Source organism: Orbicella franksi, chromosome 4 (assembly GCF_964199315.1).
Source record: "Orbicella franksi chromosome 4, jaOrbFran1.1, whole genome shotgun sequence".
NCBI lineage: Eukaryota > Metazoa > Cnidaria > Anthozoa > Scleractinia > Merulinidae > Orbicella > Orbicella franksi.
In genome coordinates, this window is record NC_138148.1 from 22,387,380 (window position 1) to 22,400,535 (window position 13,156).

Below are 13,156 nucleotides of genomic sequence, written 5' to 3' on the forward strand. Positions count from 1 at the left end.
GAGATACAAGCCAGAGGTTATAGATAAGGTGTATGACAACATCAAAAGGAAGAGACAGCAGGCAAAAGCAGCACATGACAAACATGCAAAACCATTGCCCAAGCTCCAGGTAGGAGAACCAGTAAGGCTTCAACCCACAAATCCTAAAGCACCTTGGGAGAAAGGTTCATGTGTGCCAAAAGTTGGACCACGTTCCTTTCTTATTAAGACAGAGGGCAGAAACCTGTACAGACGGAATCGCAAGTTCATTCATCAAGATCCTAGCCACAATATAATAATGCTTCATCGGACATCAGTGGCACAATTCCACAGAGTCGCACTTCACCCGACATGGGGTCACCAGCCAAGTCATTACCAGTTTCCAAGGCAGATTCTCCTGTGAAACAGGCACAAACAATGACACGGATTCATGAAAGTCCCCAGCCAAAGTCTACTGCAGTAGAAGAGATTGACTTTGCAGCCACAACAGACTGTTGTTACTTGAAGTGGTAAAACCAGTGTGCGTCCTTCCAGATTTTATGATTTTGTGACCTAGAGACAATGAACTTTGAACTTTTAACATTTGTGAGTCTACAGCACTGAAGAAAACAAGATCTTGAACTACAAGTATTTTAAGAAGTAGAACTTTGAACATTGAGTTACTGCTAGAAAACAATTTAAAGAAAAGCATTACACCTTATCAGTGAAGAATTTTTCACGTTTAAGTCAGCTTTGTATGATTTGAATTAAACATTTTATTTGTTATTTGTTTGCTTCTCATCTTTTATTGTTACAGAAAAAGGAAGATGTTACATGAAGTAGTTTTTAAGAGCAGGCATAAAAGGCATGGTTTTGTTTAGTGTTGTTCATGTTACTCATCTCCTTGAATGTTGCCACCTTTCATAGTGATAAACAATATGTATCACAATTGCACTTCTAACAACTGATTTTTTTTCAGTGGAGACAAGTGACAGCTAGAAATATGTCTGCATTTGCAAGCTAGTGAATAAGTATCCTGAATGCAGATATGATTTTTAAATGTGGCTAAATATGATTTGGGCAAAGTTAGACTCAAACCAATGCAGTCAGCGGTTTCCCCTTTTACGGTACGTGACTTGCGGGGTGGCCCTTTGGAGATTTGCAGGGCTGTTGTCTCACATTGCATTGCACGTATTGTGCTGCCAGCTGATCGTTGCGGATCATTTGCTTGTACTTTGGCGAATCTTTGTGGATTCTCGCTCTGAGTATCGCCTGTCTTTGTCGCTTTTGACGTGATGCACACTAGAAAAACGCTTAACAGCCGGTCGGCGGCTTACGATGCATTGTCTCTCGTGCCGGAGTCCGAGGAAATTCCTTCGCCACCGGTTTCAACGCCAGTGGATTCTAGCATGGCCTCAACAGCTCCATCCACTTTGCCATCATCTGTTTTATCGCCAACATCTCCCGCCTTTCTGGCCGCCGTGGCAAACGCCGTCCTGCAAGTACTTTCGGCCCAGCCAGTCCCAAGCCGTCCTAATTCTAGTTCTTCCACGAGCGTGGCCATTTCCGGAGGCGTTTCTGCTCCGCTGGCTAATCCTAGCCAACTTGTTGCCCAAGCCTCGTCTTTTGCCGCTTCTGGCGTTGGCTTTGCATCCTCTCCACCGGCCACGACGACTCCTCTTGCTTCAGGTAGGCCAAATAATTTTGTTGTCCCTACCTTTGTGTCAACCTTCTCCGCTCCAATTCCGTCGCTCACTCTCTCGGCATCTTTTAGCACTGTCAATGCGGCTTTTCCCTCGAGTGCCATTAGCGCTACACCATTGGCTCCATTGCCTGTGTTGCATCAACAGTTCGTGGTGGGCCCTGGGTTTTCCCCCGTTCCGGAAAAGTTAGTCAGTCAGATCGTGGCTGGGAAGTTTGTTGAACTCCACGAGTTGCTGCCCTCAAACATTGTTCTCACAGAACCTGAGCCTCAGTTGCTGTTCGATGGGCACCTTGTGTTAACGTCCCCGCCGAAGAAACCTGAGCGGCGCATCGAAGATATTTCCACATGGTTGGAGGCTTTCTGTTTACTACCTTATCATCGTGTCATACTTCCCTCATCGCTGGAAAGATCTCCTGCAGTATCAACTCCTGATACTCCGCACATATCGCCAGTTCTCCGGTCGGGTTTGGTTGTCGTACAACCGAGCGTTTAGAGAGAATGCCGCGGCCTCTAACCTGACAGATTGGTCGCAACTAAACAGCACGCTGTTCAGCTTTCACTCGGCTGGCTGGTCCTCACGCTCTCCTCACGATTCTTTGGATGGCCAAAACGAGCCCGCAGTGCTGCTTCTTTGCAGATCATTTGCAAATCATGGAACCCGGGTCATTGCGTAGCTCCCTCAGCGTCGTGCCATTTTGCTCACAAATGTGCCAGCTGCCATGGCCCGCACCGCGCTGGAGTTTGTCCAGCTGAGACACTCACTAAGCCCAGCTTGTCCTCTAAGCGTTCTCCTGACTCTCTACCTCCCCGGTCCAGCAGCAAGTCCCGTCATGTGTAGACTTGCCCACCCGCCTCTTGCACTGTTTCCATTATTGAGTATTTTTGTCCCCAGTTTTTTTTTAGCCATGCCCATTAGGGATCCAGGACTAAATGGTGTACTTGTGACCGTTCTCGTGTTATTAAAATTGATTGTTTCGTTTGTTACCTTGTCTGTCCATCTGCGTAACTCAGGGGGTTTTGGGAGGGCTATTTAGGCCTTCTTGGGGCTGTGATTTACCGGCACTTGTGTCTCCTGTTCTTTTTCCTTCCTAGTCAGACTCCCCCCAGTTTCTGCAGTCACCCCCTTGCAAGCAGAGCAGTTTGCCTGGGAGTTGCTATTTCATCCCAATCAGCAGAAGGTCAATTTTGTGTTAAATGGACTGCGCCATGGGTTTCATTTGGGTTTTTCTCCCTACCAAAAGCTCAAGTCCACGAAGAAAAACAAGCCATCCGTAGCTCAACATCCCTCTGTGGTCAACCAGTATTTGGCCAACAAGGTTTCCCTAGGTAGGGTGGCAGGTCCTTTCAGTGTTCCTCCCTACCTGAATCTTCATGTTAGCAGCTTCCCAAAAAAGGCCAACCAGGGAAGTGGCGCCTCATCATGGACCTTTCCTCCCCAGGGGGGGCTAGTGTCAACGACGGGATTGACCCGAAAGAATTCACCCTTCATTACATCACAGTCGATCAGGTGATCTGCCTAGTCTCCAAACTTGGTCTGGGGGCCCTCATGGCCAAATTTGATGTGGAGGCCGCCTACCGCAATGTGCCCGTACACCCTTCCCACCACGTCCTTCTAGGGATGAAGTGGCACGACCAATTCTACATGGACCTGGTTCTCCCCTTTGGCATTCGATCGGCTCCATTTATCTTCAACTCCATCGCAGACATGGTGGAGTGGATCCTCGTCAATTTCCACCAGATTCCAGATCTCCTCCATTACTTGGACGACTTCATTACTGCAGGCCCCGCCCAGTCCCTCCAGTGCGCACAGAATTTGGCTACTGCCCTGGAGGTGTGTCAACGGCTTGGTCTACCGTTGCATTCTGGCAAGTGTGTGGGCCCCTCTACAGTGCTTGTTGTCTTGGGTATTAAGCTTGACTCTGTCAACCAACTGGCACGTCTCCCCCAGGAGAAGTTGTTACCACTGCAAAATCTGATCGGTTCTTGGCTTCCTCAAAAATGGTGCAACAGACATGAGCTTGAATCTCTTATTGGACACTTGCATCACAGTGCCAAGGTGGTCTGGCCGGGAAGGACATTCTTGCGCCGCATGATTGATCTGTTATGCTGCTTTCGGAGGAGAGATCACCCCATTCGTCTTAACCGAGAATTTCATCCAGATCTTCTATGGTGGCACCAGTTCTTGGAGGATTGGCACGGCGTTAGCTTCTGGCTCTTCCGAGGACTGCTGCCCGAGGCTGATGTTGAAGTGTCATCCGATGCTGCAGGCTCGATCGGCTATGGAGTGTACATGAAGGGCCACTGGTTTGCTGGCTCCTGGGCTCCATCCCAGCAGCCACAGTCTATCACCTACAAGGAGCTCTTCCCTATAGTTCTCGCAGCTCATGTCTGGGGACATTTTTGGGTCAAAAAACATGTCCTGTTCCGCTCTGACAACGACGCGGTAGTCCACATCTTAAATACCAGAACGTCAAGAGTGCCTTGCCTAATGCGGTTGCTGCGCAGTCTGTTATTTTCCGCTGCACGTCACAGCTTCTCCTTTTCGTCTCAACATGTACCTGGTGTTAACAATCAATTAGCTGATGCCTTATCTCGTTGCAATTGGCAGGAATTTCGGCGCTTGGCCCCAGATGCGCAGCCTCTTCCCACGGTGGTACCCCTCGAACTCCTGGCAGATTTGACATCTCCGCCTTAGAACAGCAGTGCTACTCCTTCTTGACCCAGGGCCTTGCCCCCTCTACGCGTCGATCTTATGCATCGGCCCAAGCTCAGTTTATCTCTTTCTGCACTCAACTTGGTAAGTTCCATTCCTTGGGTTCTCCAAGTCCTGCTGACGAATGGACGCTGTGCCTTTTCACTACCTTCTTGGCCAAATGAATTCAGCACTCCTCCATTAAGGTCTACTTGTCCGGGGTTAGAGCACTCCACATTGAACAGGGGTTTCCAGACCCCCTTGCCAACTGTCTCCCCTTGCCAACTGTCTCCGCCTTAGGGTGGTCCGTGGTATCAAGCGCTGTCAGGGCTCCTCTTCTTCATCCCGCTTGCCTATTACTGATGACTTGATGTTACTGATTTGGCAGTCTCTGGATCTTCGTCTCCCAGATCACCTCGTGTTCTGGGCTGCTTGCTCCCTTGTGTACTTTGGCTTTCTCCGCACCTCAGAGTTCACAGTGCCTAGTCTGGCTAGCTTCTCTTCATCACTTCATTTAGGAGTGCAAGACATTGCAGTGGATTCCTCATCTGCGCCCACGTGCATGCGCATTAAGAACAAAGGCTCAAAGACTGATCCATTTAGGAAGGGCACCTTTGTCCACATTGGCCTTGGCCGGCCCCCACTCTGCACGGTCCACTCAGTGATGACGTATCTCGCCAGCAGAGGCGATGTTCCAGGTCCCTTGTTCCTGTTCCAGAATGGGCAGCCTCTTTCGCGTGCTTTGCTCACGGACTGGCTTCGGCAGATCCTGGCCTCCGTGAACATTTCAGGCAACTTCTCTAGCCACAGTTTCCGCAGCGGGGCTGCCACTGTGGCAGCATGCAATGGAGTTCCTGATCACCTAATACAAGCCTTGGGTCGCTGGTCAACCTCCGCCTATCAGCTTTACATCAGGACCCCCTCAGAGTCTTTAGCAGCCCTCTCCACTAAGCTGGCGTCTTCTCAGTGGCCATCAATCCCCCACTAGGGCTGCATCCACTTCCGCTGGCTGTGGACTACCAGTTCATCGGGCTATTGTCAGGCCATTTGCCCAGCAGCACAGCAAACTTGCCCCCCAGCCAGATACCCTTCGCAGTTCTTGTGCCATTTTGCTCAACGCTGGCTTAGGCTTCGCTGGTCACCCGCGTCGCCTCTTAATGCCCGCGTCTTGCTTCCGCTTCAGAGCTCCTTCAGCGTCTTGGCCTGCAGTATCAGGTGGACGTCTGCATGGTCAGGTGTGTGCTGCTCCTTTTTTCGTTTGTTTGTGTGGGGCTAGGTGCTTGGGGTGTATTTGGGGATTGGAGGTTCCAGGTCACCCTATTCTCGGGTCCCTCCATTCTCCAAGCACCTGGAGAAAGGTTTTCCTTTGGGTGGTTCCCGCTTCCAGGGTTGCCATGGATACCTCCCCTTCCGCATACAGCTTCTGCTTCCCGCTAACCTTTCAGGCACCAGTTCCCAAGCTCATCTATTTGTGATGAGTTTAAATGTGGCTAAATATGATTTAGGCAAAGTTAGACTCAACCAATGCAGTCAGCGGTTTCCCCTTTTACGGTACGTGACTTGCGGGGCGGCCCTTTGGAGATTTGCAGGACTGTTTCTCACATTGCATTGCATGTATTGTGCTGCCAGCTGATCATTGCTGATCATTTGCTTGTACTTTGGCGAATCTTTGTGGCTTCTTGCCCCTTCCCGTCCCTCCCTCTTGGTTGCTGGTCTCTAGGTAAGTACGGGTCAGGTAAGTTGTTTCCACTGATTCAAACAGTGTGACGGTGCCAGTTAGCGGCTGCTTTTGGGGGTGGTTCCCGCTTCCAGGGTTGCCATGGATACCTCCCCTTCCGCATATGGTTTCTGCTCCCTGCTAACCTTTCAGGCACCAGTTCCCAAGCTCATCTATTTGTGATGTGTTTAAAACTTAAAACTCCAATCAGTACATTGAACATTAACCCTAAAAAGATGTTCTGTCCTAAAATTGTTTCTAAATATTTGTTTTGTGTGGTAATTTGTGATTAAGTATTTGATTCAAGTGGCCATATTAACAGGGTCAAATTTCAAAGCATTATACAGGTTGGAATTTCAGAATGTGGCTGTTGACCGTGTTAACGGAGTGGCCGCATTAATGGCATTTTCTAATAAAACTAGTGAGACAATCTCAGATAGTGCAGACTGCAATTAATAGCTCTGACACGGTAGTCCCATAAAGTACTCACCCCCGCTCGGTTCACTTCCAGTTTGTATCTACCTTGGTAGTCTGCTAGGGCTTTTCCCCTTAGCAGTGAGTACATTTCAAGGTTGTATTTTCATTCAAGGTCCGAAAATTACGTACAGTTACTGTTTGTCACAACAGCTTTTAAATTTTACTCTGGTGTTTTACGATGATTTTCATTCATTTTAAATTCAATAATACGTTGAACAAATGTGACAATTTAGCTCTTTGTTCTAACTTTGTACCTTGATACTTTTGTTTTCCTCGCAAAGGTATGTAACAGGAAACTCTTGTTTTCTCCAGAACACACAGAAGATGAGCTTGTTTTGGTGGATAAATGAAAGAAAGTTAAATATCTGACAAAGAAATGGAAGAGAAACAATTTTGTTTTTTCTCAAAACACAAATTTTCTTATCACAGATGAACAAGAACTAATTTAATTATCAGATAGTCAAAGAATACTTTCTTTTTCTGTTGCCATCTTTGTTGTTAACAACGAAACAATTCAAAATTAATAACAACAATATTGATTGATACCACTGGGAAGCGTTTCAATGAGAAGTATTGAAGGTAAACAGCGCTACTTGGCCAATATTATCCTGCATCAATGAACGATGTTACCTCGGTAATGGTAAAATAACTAAATAGCAAGCCATAAAATGTTTGACTGAACAAACTACAGTAATCTGACACTTCTCCATATTAATGTAGATACCATCTTATCTTCTAACAGGCAATTTGATTCATTCTTTGATACAACCCATACTGTCATTGGTGTGACACGCCCACATGCAAAACACTCTCACTCGCCGATCACATAGCCCTTCCAACCCCTAAGATGAATTTTTGCTCAAAAATACTCAAGTTAAGGACATTCGTGCCCAAGATGTTCCCACATACAGATTTTTTTAAACTTGCCACACAGAAAGATAATGATCTACTTTTGCCAAAAAGACAAAAAAATGGGGGGGTGACCAACTTCATTTTGGAGAGAACATGCCTGGAAGAACACCCTAAATCTGAAAAAATTGGGTTTCGTAGAGCAAATGTGGCCACAGTGTCTGTAAGCCCAAAAATACTGCAATTAGATCTTTTAAGTGAAATGTTCTCTGCCAAATATTGCTTAAGTGGAGCTATTAAGTGAATTTTTTTAACTTCCCACATTGATTTTTTGTCCATTTTTTCGACAATGTGGCGATAATTGTAGATAAAATCATTTCTGGTAAGAAAAGTAGGGGTCACCAAACGTCCAAGATCATTAAATCCACGCAAAGCTATAACAATGGCCATCTGCCCTATCATTGTTCATTTTAGTACTTTGCATGTGTACTCAATGCATGACGTGGTGTGTGAATTTGGGTGCGCAATAAGGATGCGCAGAAACAATTAGCACAAATGTCCTCAAGAGAACTTTTTGCATTTAATACGAGTCGTAAGTTTACTCTTTTCACACAACACAACGCAATAACACTACTTCACTGAAAATAGAAAGAAAGACGAAAAAACCTCTCTGACACATTGAAAGTCTGATTTAATTAAATTGCACTTTAACTTGGTGCCACGCAGTCTTCTAAGAACATTTTAACAGTTTTCATACTTTTTACCTTTAAAAATATCGGACTGAAAAAGAATGTCATAAAATGCCCATCAAATAAAAATATTAAACTGCCACTACAGAGACATAAAAACTGTCCAGAAATGAAAGCTTCTTTTTCGTGTAATATACTGGGAACAGTAGCCAATAACTTGTCAGCTCTAATTGAATATACTCCCATATAAAACACAAAAGTGTTAAGTTACCATTTGTTACTAAAGATAGCAAACATCTCGTGGGAACAAGTGGTGACGATTCGTCAGCTCTAATTGAATTTACTCCGTTGTGAAAAACAAGAGTGTCAAATTACCCTTTGTAACTAAAAAATACAAATATCTTGTTATATTTGCATGCAACAAGAACAAAACAATCATTACCTGCACTTCATTGTAAATGTTAGAGCTGTTTCAAATTTAAATAGTCTCGTCTCCTCTAAAACATGTCCTAAGAACTAGAAGCGACAATTCGTGACCTCTAATTGAGTTTACTCCTTGTGAAAAACAAAAGTATCAAGTTACCTTTGTAACTAAAAATAAAAATATCTCGCTTCATTTGCATACTACTAACTCTTGAACTGTTTCAAAACTCAAGGCTCATGTCATTCATAACTAGCCACCATTACACTGAACATCATGCACTCTAAAACAACCCCAGCCGATGTATTTATGTAAATGTCACACTCCGCTCCAAACCAGGACTAAAAATCACAAGCTGGCAACGTACACATCAGTCTTTATTTTTCAATTACCAGAGTCCTTATGTTTAATACAATAAAACGCTCAAGACTTCATGTACCTCACTTAAGTTACCTTGAACAAAAATAATTTCCTTTTCCTTCAACTACAATTTGTGTTAGTTTTTAATGTGAATAAGCAAAAACCCTGATAACATTGAAGAGAAAAGATTTAGTTTCATTAAAACATATCTTCTCATTCCAGAAGTAAGCAAGAACCATTATACTTGTAAAATCATCACAGGATAATATTTTTTTGTTCTGTTGACCAAATTGTAGTCTCTTCGCTTTTCACATTGAAACTTATCAATGGATGCTGAAATTAACGACACGCCCGGAACACTCATTACGAACTCTGCAGCAATATTTAGGTTTCAATACAACACGCAAACAATTTGAACCTGGTCACAACCTCTTCACATTCCCAGTAGTGCATTCTGCCCCCCTAAAATACAATCGATCCTATCATAGAAACCACATCAACTTGTGTTTCATTCACATCTTAAACCTAGTGGTAGAGCAGCTAAGACTCAGTTCAGAAACTTATCAGTTATTCTAATGGGAAAAGCTCACCCTTCATCACATGCTCGTAGTTATATGCCAAACACTATGTTTCTTTGACTGATTATCCAGTTGCAAATGATTATCAAACCCGCCCACAAAATCCTCAGCCTAACCCACAGAAAATCTCGAAGTAAGCTTAATATAGGAATACTTCCTCCTCTTTTATAGAAGAATAAATATGGCCATTCTGAGCTGTATCGGGATCAAATCTTCTCACATACCATTTACTTTTACAGCAAGAAATTTGATTGGCTGTTTATAGTAGATCCAATCTGATTGGTGTGACATACATACATCTCTCACTCACTCATCCACTGACCCGTCCATAACATACCCGATGCACCGACTAAGAGGTATTTTTTTTACAAAAAAAATAACTCAAAAATTAGTATGTAAATTATACAAAGTTGGCCTGGTCGTCCATTGTTTGGAGGTCATTTTCACATGTGCTTGTGAGAGATGGATGCAAGTACACCTAACTCCCGTTTTAGAGTTCCAAGAACAGTGGAAGAAGAGTCTGCTTTAGTCAGTGAAGCTAGACCAAGTAGCACATAGTACAAAGATAAGTGGGCAGTGGGAATTTTTCAAGAACGGCAAAGGATGGGAACACTGAAATTTCCAGATTTAGAAGTTGGAAGCGTTTTCAAAGATTACGATTTTCACCTCGTGTGTTCTGTCGAAGACAATCTGGAGTACATGGATGCTTTATCGTTCAACTACTGGCTTGTGAACGCTGTATGGTATTAAATGCAGTCTAAAGAGGCATTTAGAGAGGGTGAAGGGCACATCCGCATTCAATCGTTTGGATTATAAGGACAAGAGGTAGACATGTGCATATAGAAGTGACCAGTGTTTGTCTTTATTTTAAATCCAACTTTTACGATAATTAAAAAATGTTTCACTGTATTTAAAAGGTTCGAAATATTTTGCCGCGTACTGGACACTGAGATGAAAGATGGCACGTGTGCTGGTGTGGCCCTTCAGACAAAAAGAGAGGAAAAAGAAGCAGTATCTGACGAAGACAAACAGTTGTTTAGGAGGAATATTGAGATTTTTGCTTTTGTTATTGTAATTTTGATATAAACGCACATGTGTTTTGACATCAAAACACAGTGTGTTTTCATCTGTTGTTCCATTGGGTATCAAGATGCATCCACCTGACCAAAATAGACATCATTTATTGGCTGGTCACTCATGAATTATTAATGAGTTTGAGAAGAATGTGAGGAACAGTGTCAGCTAATTAAACACCTTTGTCTGAATAGAGTCCACTTGTGTGTTTAAGTTTGTTTTTTTTTCCTTTTCTGCTTCTTGGTTAGTCCTGTGCACATTGTATTTTGTATCAATTATTGAAACCTACTCAGTTTTTGGCAACATGTGTAAGGATATAATTATAATAACTTTCGAAATATAGCAATGCATGAAACATACAAAAAAGCACAAGGTGCCTACTGATGAGTACTATTATTTTGTCAAATTTCAAGTATACTCTAAAATCAAATTACAAATATAATAGAAATAGTACAAAGTTTGCATTTGATACAATGGCCCAGTACTGGAATGTGATCCTAACAACCAACATAAACAAGTCTGACAATTGAACAGAAAATGCCTTAACAGATTCAGTCCAGAATTGCTATGAAAAAAGATATTTCATCCAATTCACCAAGCTGATCCTTTGTTAATTCTCCATCTATAATTTTCCCATTCTACTCGCTTTCTTATTCACTTGATGATATCCCTGTTCAGTAATAAATATGACATATTGCGTTACAGCACTTATCTTCTTTCCTGCATCTTCATTATCTATATCTTTGATCTATAATGCACTTTTTTTAATTAGCTTTTTCCTGTATTACTTCTAGTCATCAGATGGCAAAGGTTTTCAAATTGCAAGTCTGACTATGTATGCATTGCATACCTATTTTATACAAGCTGTAACCTCCTGTGCATGAGTATAGGCTACTTGGAGCCTCTTATTAAAAATATCTTGAAAACACACACTCATCAGCTCATTTATGTTGGGACTCTAGACAGAATTCGACTTAAAAGGTTTATCCCTATTGAAGTCCATCCCTACCTAAGGTATAGGAAAGCATTATCAGTTTCTGTAAAGGAATATCAGAGAGAGTATTATTTTCTAAAAAAATGCTATGTGATTCGATCAGGAGTCCTCATTGGTATTAAGACTCCGACCTAATTGCATTCAAGTCAGTTGACGCTTATTAGCTCCAAAGAACCTTTGATTTAAACACTTACATCATGCACATGAGGTAAAGTTAAGGGAGAAATGAAAAGGCTTGAAATTCAATTTTGTGGATAAACAGACTGGATAACCACAAAACAAAACCTTTCAAATCTACTGTATTGCAGTTTTTTTATTGCTAAGCCGTCAAAAATCAAACTGTTTTCTCGCAAAATACTGTTAAAGAAAAAATCCTTAATCCCAAGATGAAGATGTTTGTATAACAGGAATATTGTGTGATTGATCTTCTGGAAGTGGCAGCGCAAGTGCCGCAAATTTTCATCTTATCTCTAATAAATAATCTAAATTGCATATATCAAATCAAAAGTGCTAATCGTTTCTGGATTTCACGGCTTGTTTTGGCATTGTTACAAAATTAAGTGTGGATAATTTGCATAAGATAAATGCTAGCATTCTTGTTGAAGCCCAGTTCATTTCGATGAACTTTAAATCTACCAAATAAAACCACAGCTATTGGTCTTATGATTTTGCCTTTGGGAAAGCAAAGCAGGGTTTTTCTTAGTTCGTTGAATTTTGCAATAAAGGAATCTTTATTATATATAGATCTTGAATTACTTTTATTGTAGAAATTTTAAGTGCTGTTAAGGGAGTTTTTATAGCCAAATATATAACTGGTTATAAACATGCCTCCTAAATAAGCTCAATGAATTCGAGTTTCAGAAAACATTGCTTGTTTTCTTTTTCCTTCCTTGTTGCTTTGGATCGAGCTCATTTGCACTTCAAGATATATTCAAGAACACTTTTGCATCAACAAAAAATCTTACATAACAAAAATATTGTTCCAAAACACGGGCTTGAGCCTGAATGAATTTGTGTTTCAGGAAGAGATATTTTCCCATTTTTGTTTATTTATCTGTTTTCTTTTGCATGGGTACATTTTGAACATTTTAAATCCCCTGCTTTCAAATCATTGCCTGATCTTAAGTAAAGTTCTTTTATTTTGCATTTGAACACAGTGCTCTTCTTTGTTGATATGTGGCCACCATATTCACCCTTCCCCTGCTCTTCGTCAAAGTCAAAGTTGGACTCAAAGATGGAGAAAATATCGTTCATAAACACACTCAGTTACCGGTAATAAACATAAGGCTGTACAAAAAATTTGCCACTTCAAAAATTCCACTGAGTTACATTTGTTTCAGAGCAAGTCCTGCAAGAAGTGGATCTTGAGTTTGAAATTTGAAATTTGAAATTTTTTCATAATGGCAGCCAGTCAAGTGAAATTTGGTTTTAATCACCTTTCAGCAAGGAAGACTGGTATACAATTATGATTAACAAGTACATTTGCTGTAAGATAAGATTATTAATCTGAAATTTTACAATAATTAGTCACTGTTAAAGCTGGGAACTCTGCTTATTAATTGCAGATCTTACAACAATTATTAACAACTGGACCAGAAGTCAAAACATTATCGGATAATATTTTTGTATTATGTGTTATCAA

The 13,156-nt window shown here is 42.0% G+C and overlaps 1 protein-coding gene and 2 pseudogenes across 5 annotated transcripts in view; 2 read left to right on the forward strand and 1 right to left on the reverse strand.

Moving 5' to 3' along the window:
- Positions 1–13,156, reverse strand: part of LOC145484906 (tRNA (32-2'-O)-methyltransferase regulator THADA-like) — a 656,511-nt gene that overhangs the window by 611,701 nt on the left and 31,654 nt on the right. The window lies entirely within an intron of this gene.
- LOC145484917 (uncharacterized) lies at positions 819–2,501 on the forward strand (annotated as a pseudogene).
- LOC145484934 (uncharacterized) lies at positions 3,075–6,989 on the forward strand (annotated as a pseudogene).